General features: G+C 36.1%; 1 protein-coding gene across 6 annotated transcripts in view; it reads left to right on the top strand.

The window, feature by feature from the left end:
* The window catches only part of RGS7 (regulator of G protein signaling 7), a 668840-nt gene that overhangs the window by 467272 nt on the left and 189255 nt on the right, over positions 1–12313 (top strand). Inside the window, exon 1 of one of the 6 annotated variants that reach the window (XM_078156255.1) lies at positions 2286–2857. The exons of 4 other annotated variants lie outside the window; for them this stretch is intronic. The gene's annotated coding sequence lies outside the window, so the exon portion shown is untranslated. Of the gene's footprint in view, positions 1–2285; positions 2858–12313 lie in introns of those variants that run through there. One more of the 6 variants, XM_078156254.1, reaches the window with a different exon arrangement.

Genomic DNA, 12313 nt, shown 5'->3' with positions numbered 1-12313 from the left:
TATGTGTGTGTGTGTGTGTGTGTGTATATAATTTCTATTGCTTTTCTCGTTTTAATCATCTTTTGAGGTTAGATAGCCAAAACCAAAAAATTCCATCTAGTATTCAGTGTGGATGTTTCAGAACTGGGGTAATTCTGTTGCCTCAAAGTTTAGGGTAGATTTGTGCTACAAAAGCAGAAGGTAGAAAAATAATAATTTTACCATGTCTATATCAAGTTCACATGATAACTATTATTTGTAGATTAACAGATTTTTTTCTCTTAATTTTTCATAATCTTAAAATCAACAACAAAAAGAAGCTTGAATTTAATGATAGATTTGTTACTGCACTTTATTTAGTTGTGTGGGTGAAGAGAACAACAAATGTACAGGAAGATTAATTAGCGGTCATTTTGCTCAGAAGCACAATATTGGCCTGCCATCTGGTGTGCCATTATTGGGAGGACAATCTTGATGGATTACTCATTAAATTTTCCCCTTTCCTACATTTTGATCCAAGTCTGTCAGAAATTCTCTTCATATTGTGTACAGTGAATGAGTGTGGTCTGCTTTAGCAGCGACAATACAACAGTAAAGAAAAGAGTGGTTATCACAAGAAAGAACAGTATGCCTAGATGGGCCAACTAGTAGAGTTTTAATCTCAATAGCATCAATGAAAGATTTTGTGGCATTATACAAGTAACTTCACCTTTACATTTGGCCAGTGGCAGAATAACTCTTTAAGATCTAATATTTTGAAAGCACATAGAATTCCTTTTTAAAACAGAATATGGATGATGGAAATATCTTAGACTTATTGATCAATATGTTTAACCTTCCAAAGCAGAGATATTGTTTGAAAATTTTTTTGAGAAGACTTTTTTCCCTGATCATAGTACACTGGTATTAAATGATGTAGGAAATTAATCTTAGGGCATTATAGATAGACTATACACTATTCATATTCATCTTACCCAAACATTCTGTCCTTTGGGGAGATAGCCTGGTACAGTAAAAAGTAGACTGAATTTGGAGTGAAGAAAGACCTGGGTTCTAATCCTGCCTCTATGTGACCTTGGACAAGTCCCTTAAACTCTAGAGGCCTCATTCTCCACATCAGTAGAAGTAAGGACACCTAGGCTAGAATCCAGCCTCTGCTTCATATTAACTATGTGGCTCTGGTCACATCACTCAAAGCCCAGGTGTCACTCTTAGATTGTAAGTTGCAGGTCGTGAGCTGCAGAGTAGAGGGTGTTTCCTTACCAGGAGTTCCCTATATGAATATTAATGTGAATACCAATGAAATTAGACATCTCACCCCATTCATACATACACAAATTATATATAATGCACATGTATAAAAGTACAAATGCGCAAATATGTATATGCACACACGTATGTGGAATTCATTCATATATGCATAGTCATATATGTATAAACACACATATGTATGTTTATGTATGTGTTATGTGCATTTTTACATTTGGAGAGAGAGACAGAAACAGAGAGACAGAGAGATAGAGAGAAAGAGAGAAGTACAGCTATTTGGAGGACCAAGACTGATGGGATCTTGCAGGAGAATGAGATTTTTCCAATAATGCATTCCCTTGGTCATTATGGGGAAGTCAGAGAAGTTCCAAAGCAGTTCAGCCAGGTGAAAAAGGAAAAAAAAACATTTGTGTAAAGAAAAATTGTAAAAATCAATTTGTGAGGAAACCTAGTCTCTCAGATAATATTTTGATTGGAGACACACAGACTTTTTGAGGAATAGATAGAAAATTGCCCTTCAGATGGATACGCTGAGAGGATCTGTTTGAAGCCAGAGTCATTATAAAGGTAAGAATAACTACAGGACATTGTGGCACATTTGCATATGACTTTTTAGAGCGCTAAAGCTTATAACTGACACAGTCAAAGTAATTTTGGGGGGACCATGGGAAGTTTATGCAAAGATTGTTGGTTTCATATCTGACAAAATGATGAATTTCTTGAGTTAAAGATAAGTTACTGACCACCAGAAGGCTCTGTTTGAGGCACTAGAAGATTTAAGGAATAAGAGAAGATTGTGGAAAGATTCTATAGGAAGAAATAGAAAAAAGAACTAACAAAGTAAACAAGCACAGGAGGGGTCATAAGAAACCAAGGACAGCAGGCACTGAAGACTTCTAACTTAGACAACAGATTCTTCAGCTGCTTTTTTTGGGAACTTGCTAATTGGAAAAGAAATGTTGCTTTTCTGATTGGCTGGAGAAAGGCTGGAGCAGTTGGTGGGAGCTCATTGGAAGAGAGAAGAATCCTGCTGCTGTGTGAAGGGCTATTGGAGGTATTGGTCTCCAGTACCATCTAGAAGCCAAGAAAGGAGAAAACTCTCAGGGGTCCCTGTGTTGTTACCTGCTGTCTCTGGTTTGAGAGAGAAAAAGAGAATAGCAAAGAAACAGTTTTTATATATTCTGTGTCGAGCTGTGCTTTGCTATGAGAAGAGGCTTGGAACTGATTAGGCAAAGGAGAGTCCCCCATTATTTGCAAATCTATGGAATTTGTCATTTTTCTGACTTAAGGAAAATGCTTATCACTGAAAGAGCATGACACTTTTCTCAGTGCTCCGTTAAAGGAGGCTAGAATTTGAAAGAGGTTGTCACTGTTTCTTTGGCTTTTGAGCAGACAAGGAGTGACTGCACAGCAGGAAGTCAGAAAGGATCAGGAAGGGAGCAACTAGCAAAGACGAAGTTTTGTGTGTACAGATTGTTCTTGAAGGGACCAAGTCCTGCAGTTCCCAGTTGTGACTTTTCTTGTCATATGGAATCCACACTAATGTGCCTTCCTGTTGGATTTCTGTAAGTGTGTGCCTATTCTCCCCACGTTGACACTGGAGGTATTGGTAAGAGGGTACAAATTTGGTTTATAGGTAGATTGTAATGTTTTGATTATTAATGCTTTTATTTTCTAATAAGTAACTGATATTTGATTAGTACTGACTTTGTCTTCTATTTAGTAAATGTTAAGATTACTATTACTTTTGCTTTATTGTTATAAATATTCTATATTTAAGAATGAATGATGCCACAGTGGCAGATTCTATATAAATTGGAAGCTCATCCGTGGGAGTTTAGCACCTGTAATGATGAGTAGTAGGAGTGTATCTCAACCTCTCCCCATATCAGGTTTATTTCTAAGACCCTGAGAGAGTTTTGAACCACAGACCTGTTGAGGTAATAGCATGGAACCCCCTCTTTGGAGATCACTCAGTTCTCCCATTGAGAAACTGCCTAACTGTGTGATGTACCTAAGAGAGTTCATGAATCAAAGGGTCAGGCTCTCCCTAAACCTTTTATTCAAGAGCTGTTGTAGAAGAGTATAGCAAGATGGGTGTAACAATATGGGTTAGGGTTAGGGTATGACACTATTGAGTGAAAGACTACAGAAGACTCCCCAGGTTACCAACTTACCTTTCTAGACTTACCTTTTATTTTTATTTTTTGACCCTGGTTGTTCGGAATGGAACTGCAGTGGCATTATTTGGCCTGATCCCACAGAAATCTTGTCCTGGTCTGGTTTTGACCTGGGCTAGTTTGCTTATCTTTAGATAGACATGCAGTTGCCTGCTCCCAGGGAGCTCTCCCTATTTATGCCAGACAGCACAGATACCCAATCATTTAGCCTCACTGCACCTCAGAACTCCCAAGCTCAATCTAAACATCTGGGTAACAGGGATCATAGGCATGTACCGCCATGACCAGCTTCTACACTTATCTTATGCTTCAACTTCAACTTATATGCTTAATGTTCTAACCACACTAAACCACTCCAGATGAAGCTTCTATGCTTTCCTTCCTCAGCACCTTTACTCATGCTGTTCCTTATAATACCATCCCCCCCTTTCCCATCTATTGAAATACTACCCATCCTTTAAAGCCTTGTTTAAAAAATTTTTAAAGCACTATAGCACTGTGAGTTATTGTAAATAACAGTAAGTAATGTTCCATGAAGCCTTTTCCTTTTGATCCCTCTCTTTCTTTCTCCCCTTCAACTTTACTTAGCATTTCATTTTCGACTTTTATATTCACTTACCCTGCTAGAATTGTTTACGGAAACATCATATCTCCTAGCTGGATACACTTCTTCTGAGGGCAGGAATCAGAGTCAGGTGGGAAGTCCAAATTAGAAAGACTGGCAATTAGTGTTACTGATGGTTTATCTTTTTAACTTTGTTTTGGAGATTCCTTATGTCCAGGGAATCATTCAGTTGAACATAAATATTACCCTCTTCAAATTACCCTGTGTTTGTTATGAATATATTACACACACATATACACACACATCATTTCCTCTGATAGAATTCAATATTTTACTGCAGGGATTGTTTCATTTTTGTTTTTGTTTCCCCAATGCCTTGCACAGAATCAGAGCCTTAATGGGTACTTAATATGTTTGGTGATTATTGACTGAATGATATACCAGTGTGAATTACTGTCAACTAGCTAGATTTAAATTTTCCTATACTATGGGTTATCAGAAGACTGTGTCTTTATTTTGGGGGAAGGAGAGACTTTATCTCCCTTTCAATAACCTTTTTGAAACATATTCAAGTTGCCATCAGTTGTGCTGAGGAGTGATTTCTTAGTAGTACTCCAGTTTTACAGGCATAAAAAGGGATTTGGGTAAGTTGTAGATACTTAGCTGGCATAGAACAAAAGGGCAGCTTGTTAACTATCTAGTTGTCCATTTTAGTTCTAAACCTATGATCCTGCAATTTCCCAGGGTTTGACTGAAATAGGTACAATGCCATCTGTAAATAACAGGAGTATGTGAAGAGGTTTGATTATTTTATGGAGGAGGAGAAAGGATTTCTCAAACTTTCAGCCTTTGACCTAGCAAAGATTCTATAATAACTTTCCCTGTAAAATTTTAATCCATGGGACCCTATTCATGTTTTTATCTGTGCCCTGCAGAATCTACTGTCCCCAATGCCTGGCTGCTTGTCATTATACATCAAGTTTTTTTTTTCCCCTTTTAGATCTGTGGTGCAAAGTTCTTAAATTCATAGCTAAGGCTAATGTCATGACATGTGGCAATTAGTGGCAACACACTTTTGAAAGGGCTTGATAAAACAGTAAAGATTTTTTTAAATTCTTGCTGATTAAGTATAATCAGCAAAATACTCCTATGATTCATAATTTCATTAGTGGAGTTGGTCCACTAAAGTAGTTTGCAAACTCTCTAAACTTTAGTTGATGGTCTTCAGCAGAATCATAACTGGCATGATCAAAAACATTTTGTACCAAGAAACTGACTCTAATGGGGTACACATCCTCCTTGGAAGGGCATACTTCCTCTCTACAGTGACCAACATCCTATACCTACACTTTGCCATCTTCTCTACTGTCTTGTAGGGGCATGCATATTCTTGGTTCACCAACCTCAGGGTCCTGGTACCATGGCATCTCTCTCTCCTCTTCTGATATACATTTTCCTCCCATCTGTCATAGTGGTGAGGTCTGGAATCTCTGAGAAATGGTCACTCCCTCTCCAAATGTCACTGAAACCACATTGGATTGTCCTATACACTCACTGGGACTTTTCTCACTTCCTCACTTTGCTCAACTATTATTGCCCCAGGTGAAAGTATACCTATTTATGACACTGTTGCTGTGACATCAGTCACTGTGGCTAAGTGGGGGGAAAACCATCATCTAATTTACAGTGCTATGATGATGATGACACTTTTTTTTAAAACATTTTTATTTAAAGTTTTGAGTTCCAAATTCTATTCCTCCCTCCCTCTCCCTGAGATGGTAAGCAATCAGATATAGGTTATACATGTGCAATTATATAAAACATTTCCACATGAGTCATTTTGTACACAAAGACTTGAATAAAAGAAAAAGAAAGAAAGTGGAAAATAGCATGCTTCACTTTGTATTCAATCAATGTCAATTCTTTCTCTGGAAACAGATAGTATACTTTATTATTATTCCTTTGGGATTGTCTCAGTTCACTGTATTGCTGAGAAAAGCTAAGTCATTCACAATTCATTGAACAATATTATTGTTATTGTGTACAACATTCTTCTGGTTCTGTTCACTTCACTATGTATCAGTTCATGTAAGTCCAGATTTTTCTGAAATCATCCTGTTTGCCATTTCTTATAGCAAATAATCTTCCATTATAATCATATACCACAGCTTGTTTAGCATCCCCCCAATTGATGGGCATCCCTTTGATTTCCAATTCTTAGCCACCCCCAAAAAAGAGCTGCTATAAATATTTTTATACAAATAAGTCCTTTCCCCTTTTTTTTGGATGTCTTTGGGATATAGACCTAGCAGTGGTATTGCCAAATCAAAAGGTATGCAATTTTATAGCCCTTCGGACATAGTTCCAATTACTTTCCAGAATGGTTGGATCAGTTCACAACTCCACCAACAGTGTATTAGTTTCCCAATTTTCCCATGCCCCCCTCCAACATCCAACATTTTTGTCATATTTGTCACATTAGCCACTCTGACGGGTGTAAGGTGGTACCTCAGAGTTGTTTTGGTTTTCATTTTCCCGATCAATAGTGATTTAGAACATTTTTTCATATAACTATATATAGCTTTGATTTCTTTGTCTGAAAACTTCCTATTCATATCCTTTGACCACTTATAAATTGGGGAATGGCTTGTATTTTTACAAATTTGACTCAGTTCTCTATATATTTGAGAAATGAGGCCTTTATCAAAGATACTTGTTACAAAATTTTCCCCCCAGTTTTCTGCTTTCCTTATAATTTTGATTGAATTAGTTTTATTTGTGCAAAAACTTTTAAAATTTCATATAATCAAAATTATCTGTTTTATATTTTGTAATATACTCTACATTTTCTTTGGTCCTAAATTCTTCCCTTATCCATAAATCTGACAGATATTATTCTGTGCTCTCTTAATTTGCTTATTGGTATCACCTTTTATGTGTAAATCATGTACCCATTTTGACCTTATCTTGGTATAAGGTGTGAAATGTTGGTCTATATCTAGTTTCTGCCATACTGTTTTCCAGTTTTCCCAGCAGTTTTTCTGAAATAATGAGTTTTTGTTCCAAAAGCTTGGATCTTTGGGTTTATCAAATACTAGATTACTTGGTCATTTACTATAATGTAATTTGTACCTAATCGATTATACTGCTCTGGCACTCTATTTCTTAGCCAATACCAAATTGTTTTGCTAATTACTACTTTATAATAGTGATAAAGCTTTTCAGATGCACCTAGGCTGGTCTTCAAACAGGTATACATACAACCTGGTAATGGAAATCTTTCTCACCTAATAAGATCAACCAAAGCTTGTCTTCCATTGGCATACACTATAAAAAGCAAAAACAAAAGCAAAAATAACAACAACAACCAACAACAAACAACAGAGCCATCTGAAGCATCAGACTAGGACTTTAAGAGAGGAAGCATCATAAACCTAAAGGAATATTAGAGAACCTTTCCAGGTTAAAGGCTGAAAGAGCTTCAGAAATCCCTCCCCTGTCTTCATAAAACAATAAAATCTGCTCACATGTTCTTCCTATTTACAGATGCATTGTACCTGCTTTAATCAAACCCTAGGAAATCATAGGAACATAGATTTAGAACTGAAAGGGACAACTTGATAGTTAACTAATTAAATTTGATCATCCATGAAAGTCAAATGTTTTTCTCTGAAAGACAAAGGAACAGTTAGGATAATCAAAAGTTATGGTGAGAGTAATCAAGGTGAGAATGATTGTGACAGAAATGCAAATCTGATTGCCCTAGATCACTTCCAGATCCAGTTTGGAGCATGCAATGAATGTCTGGGAAAAATGAATCCTTTCTCACCCACAGCAGCACACCTACCACACTCATCCTCCACTGCCCCATCAAAACTAGAGTTAAAAAAAAAAGCCACAGGAGAAAGCTTCCAAAGTAAAGGGAAGTGATACATTAAAAACCTTTGCATTTTAAATTCCTCTATCTTCTTTATTCATTATTGATCTTTGCTTCCTTTATCTGAACACTGCCCCCTGGGCTCTGATCTCATTTTTGCTAGCTACATTGTGATCTAGAGGCAATTTTGACATGGGGGTTTCAATTCCCAGTTGGTCAAAGCCAATTCTTTAACAGGTATTTTCCAATTGCTCATGGATTGGATGAGATGGAATTCCATTAGTAAATCCAACCTTAATACAGAGTCACAAGGCTAACTACATTCAAAATAGTAATATGATACTATATATTAAAAACACTTTTCAAAAGTCCTATTATTTTGATTATTATTTAAGTCTATTGAAACAGGGTACAAAACTGCCTTAAAGAGATTCATTGCTTATCAATATATACAGGGTGTTTTAATCTATTCTAATCTACTAAAGCTTAAAATTCATTAAAAATCTATTAAATCTGTTAAAAATTTATTAGATTAAAATTGTACCAGACTCATGGAGTACCCTGTATATTGTCACCAATTTGTGAGGGAGAAAATTGAGTTACTGAACTTATATCCCTATATATAAGTGATCTGGCTGATATCCATTCTGAAATTTTAACCTGCTATTACATAGTTCAAAACATGTAGAGACATATGGGGTATTACAGACTGTGAAGTGAAATGGATTTAGAGATTTAACCCTGCTCTGATTTCTAGCCTACCTTATGATTTCCTATTATAAAGTCAAATGAAGTCTAGCAATACATAGACTTGGGAAGAGAGAAGTTGACAAGGTTTGCAGTAAGCTTGATGAATTTCTCTACAAGCTCTTTGGCCTAGGAACATAACTTAATGACTAGATTTACTAACAGCTATTGGGCTATTTCTGTGGCCACCAAAAGTCTCTACGTGAGGTTTTGAACAGAAATCACCTTTTATTATTGAGGCAAATTTAAAGGTGTAAGAAGAGGTAGGGGAGCTTGTTGTGGATAGACTCTCATTTGGGTGTGAGATACTTGAGCTTGGGAGTATGGATAGCTACATCTGAGTGTAGATAGCTTATATTTGTTGCTGCTCATTCTGATCAAATAAGCCTATTGAGGCTGAATGGCTATAAGGAATATGCACTGCAGGACAACCTGCTGGGGTATCTGCTCCTTTGGGTTGTCAAATTCTTGCTTTTCTACAAGAGCCATTATGGTTTTAATAGGTTGTTGTGCTTCAATACCTCTAAGATGGTAAACATATTAACAATAATATTAAATTACAAACAAAATAAACAGAAAGTTCAATATAATAAAAATAACATATGATGAATCTGATCTTGCCCAGACTGAGAAAGGTTATGAAATGGAGCCCTAAGCAACTCTCCCAAGACAAAAGGAGGTGAGCAGAGAATAGGTCGTGGATATATTAATAGCAGGGAGAATGTAATTATATTTTGTAATTACCTACAAAGTCTCAGGTTGAAAAAAGGTTCATTTCTGATAGTGGCATGCTAACAACTGTCCACTCCTCATTTACTATTGTTAGTGCTGCATTGAGCCAGGATAGTGAGTTTCCAATGTCATGCTACTATGTAGTAGTCAAGCTTGACCTACAAGCCATGTTTTCTGATTTCTGGTCAAGTACTCTTTCTACCGTACTGCTACATACACTGGAAATGCTTAGAGATTCACTGATCATCATCATAATGATGGTCATGAAACTAAGAAGACACCTATAAGCCCAGGGTGAAATTGGACCACAGGGATTTTTAGTGTGCAGTTAACCAAATGCTATGAGTCTCAACATCTGTCTCTAGAAATTAGAAGGTATCAGATCTTTTGAAGTTATTGGTTTTAAACCTTGGAGCTTAAAATTGCACCAAGACTTGTGGAATACACTGCATTTAACTTTTTACTTTATGCAAAGATAGCCCTCAGAGTAGTTTATTTGGACACTGTCCTTAGGTCCTATAACATTAAGGGTACAATTCCTTCCACGAAATTTTGACATACTTGCTGAGTGTACTTTCTCTACAGTAGAAGTTCAAGGTGGGCATAATTGTTTCATCCTGTCCCAGCAATCTGCACTTTAAAATTTACACTACTTTGGCTTGATCAACTCCCACAGATATAATCAAAAACAGTGAGAATTCCACAGGGGTATAAAGTAGAATTTTGCCATGTAAGGGAGATTATCAGGGGACAAAAGTAGATACCACACTTCTTGGCCCAAAAGAATTTAAACTACATAGAAACAGTGGAGTGATGCACAAATAATTATCTGTAGGTTCAATGTACTTTTGTATTTAAAAGATCTATAATTGCTTCAGTATGAGCATTTACCTCACCAGTGTAGATCATATCTCCACACTGTAGAAAACAGTTGTCATAAATTCCTATGCCTGGAAAAGATCATACCCAACCTTGTAGAAATGAGCCTCTTTCGACACAAAGCTTTTCCTTGGATGACTTGCACATTGATAGTACATATCTGAAGACTTTGAAGTTGAGTAGGGCCTTTCAAAGCTCTGATGGTGTAACCTTTGAGAATTCCATCATCTCCATGTTATGAAGAAGCACCAAAATTGGACTTCAGCAGAGGAAGACATAAAAGTGTAGATATTATTGGTAAGCACTTTGATTGGATTTAGATTTTGTATTAGTATTCATAAACATGAATACTAATATATTCATATTCAGAAATAGCTACCCATTTACTCAATATAGAAACAGTCCTCTTACCTGACAGAGTTAGAGTTATCTCAACTTTCTACATACCCTTAAGACAAATCATGTAAATGGCTCCTTCCTTTAGGCTGTACCTGCACAGAATATGTTTAACTTAGAGCCCACAGTCATGTATTCCATCTTTGAACATTGTTTCTTCTATTAGTGGCAAGGTCTCTATCCAAGTCCAATCTAACTTGGGTTTAGCACATACCATTAGTCTGCAGTGATTCCTGATTGCCAATCTTACCAGTTCAGAAGCATATCATGGACTAATGTTTCAACAAATAGCCACGAGTAAGATCTGTATTTCTTTAAATAATATTTTGTTTTTGTCCAATTATATATAAAACAATTAATTTTTTTAAATTTTGAGTTCCAAATTCTTTCATCCCCCCACCTGAGATAGTAAGCAATCTGATATAGGTTACACATGTGCAATCATGTAAAACATATTTCCATATTAGTTGTTTCCTGGAAGAAAACTCTAACCAAGAAAAGAAAAGAAAAAAGAAACAAGCAAAGAAAGTAAAAAATAGTATGCTTTGGTCTGTATTCAGATTCCATAAGTTCTCTGGAGGCAGATAGCATTTTTCATCATGAGTCTTTTGAGATTGTCTTGAATAATTGTAATACTGAGAATAGCTTAATTATTCATAGTTCATTGTACAATATTGCTGTTACTGTGTACGATATTCTTCTAGTTCTACTCCACTTTGCATCAGATCAATTAAGTCTTTCCAGGTTTTTCTGAAATCATCCTGAAAAGCTGTATTTGTTTGGGGACCTGTGAATGACTGAATAAAAAAGCATTTATTATGCACTTACCATATATAAAGCACTGTGGATAAATGCTGAGGATAAAAATAGAAAAGTGGAGATAGTCCCCAATCTCAAGAACTCACATTCTAATGAGAGAGACAATATACATAAGAGGTTTCAGTTGTAAGTCAAGCAAAAAGATCCCAGGAGTCCTTAGGATGCAACAGGAATTTTTCTCAACATCCAACTCAAGATCCTTGGGTCTATCATACAAAATAAAGGAAGTAGGGAAAGGTAAGACAAGAAAAATCTAAACAGAGCTATCTTGGGTTATCTCAAATCCACCACTATTCTCTATTTAAAATGTTTATATGTGTGTGTGTGTGTATGTATGTATGTATGTATGTATGTATGTGTGTATGTATATATATACATACACATATATAATGCATATGTATATAAACTTACACACACAGTTAATTCTTGTCATTCACCGTAATCATATTCTATAAAGTTGCTGTGAATATCAAAGCACTGTTCTTAGTGGGAATATGGGAATAGGCTCCTGCAAGCATTTGGTCAAAACATTTAATTCAGCATTTTCTAGAGTGGCCTCATGTACAAATCAACAAATCTCTTCTTCTGGATATACTGTATTGTTGATTCATTAACATTGAACCCACAGGCAACAGCACTATAATTCATACCTGAATGAAGCTTATCTAACACACATATTTTCTCTATAAAGCACATCACAGTCTTCTTAAGCTTAGGAACACTACACAGCATACCAGCACTATACTTGGGGGTCATTTTAAACAGTGAAATCACAAGCAAAAATACAAAGCTAAGAAAAATGTGGTACTAAATAGACTAAAAATGTCACTTATTTACAGTATGAGAGCTGAAAGAAAAAGCCAGTGTCCT

This window comes from Phascolarctos cinereus, unplaced genomic scaffold, assembly GCF_003287225.1.
Source record: "Phascolarctos cinereus isolate Bilbo 61053 unplaced genomic scaffold, phaCin_HiC Scaffold_5;HRSCAF=322, whole genome shotgun sequence".
NCBI classification, from domain to species: Eukaryota; Metazoa; Chordata; class Mammalia; order Diprotodontia; family Phascolarctidae; genus Phascolarctos; species Phascolarctos cinereus.
This window is presented reverse-complemented; position numbering and strand designations above follow the sequence as displayed.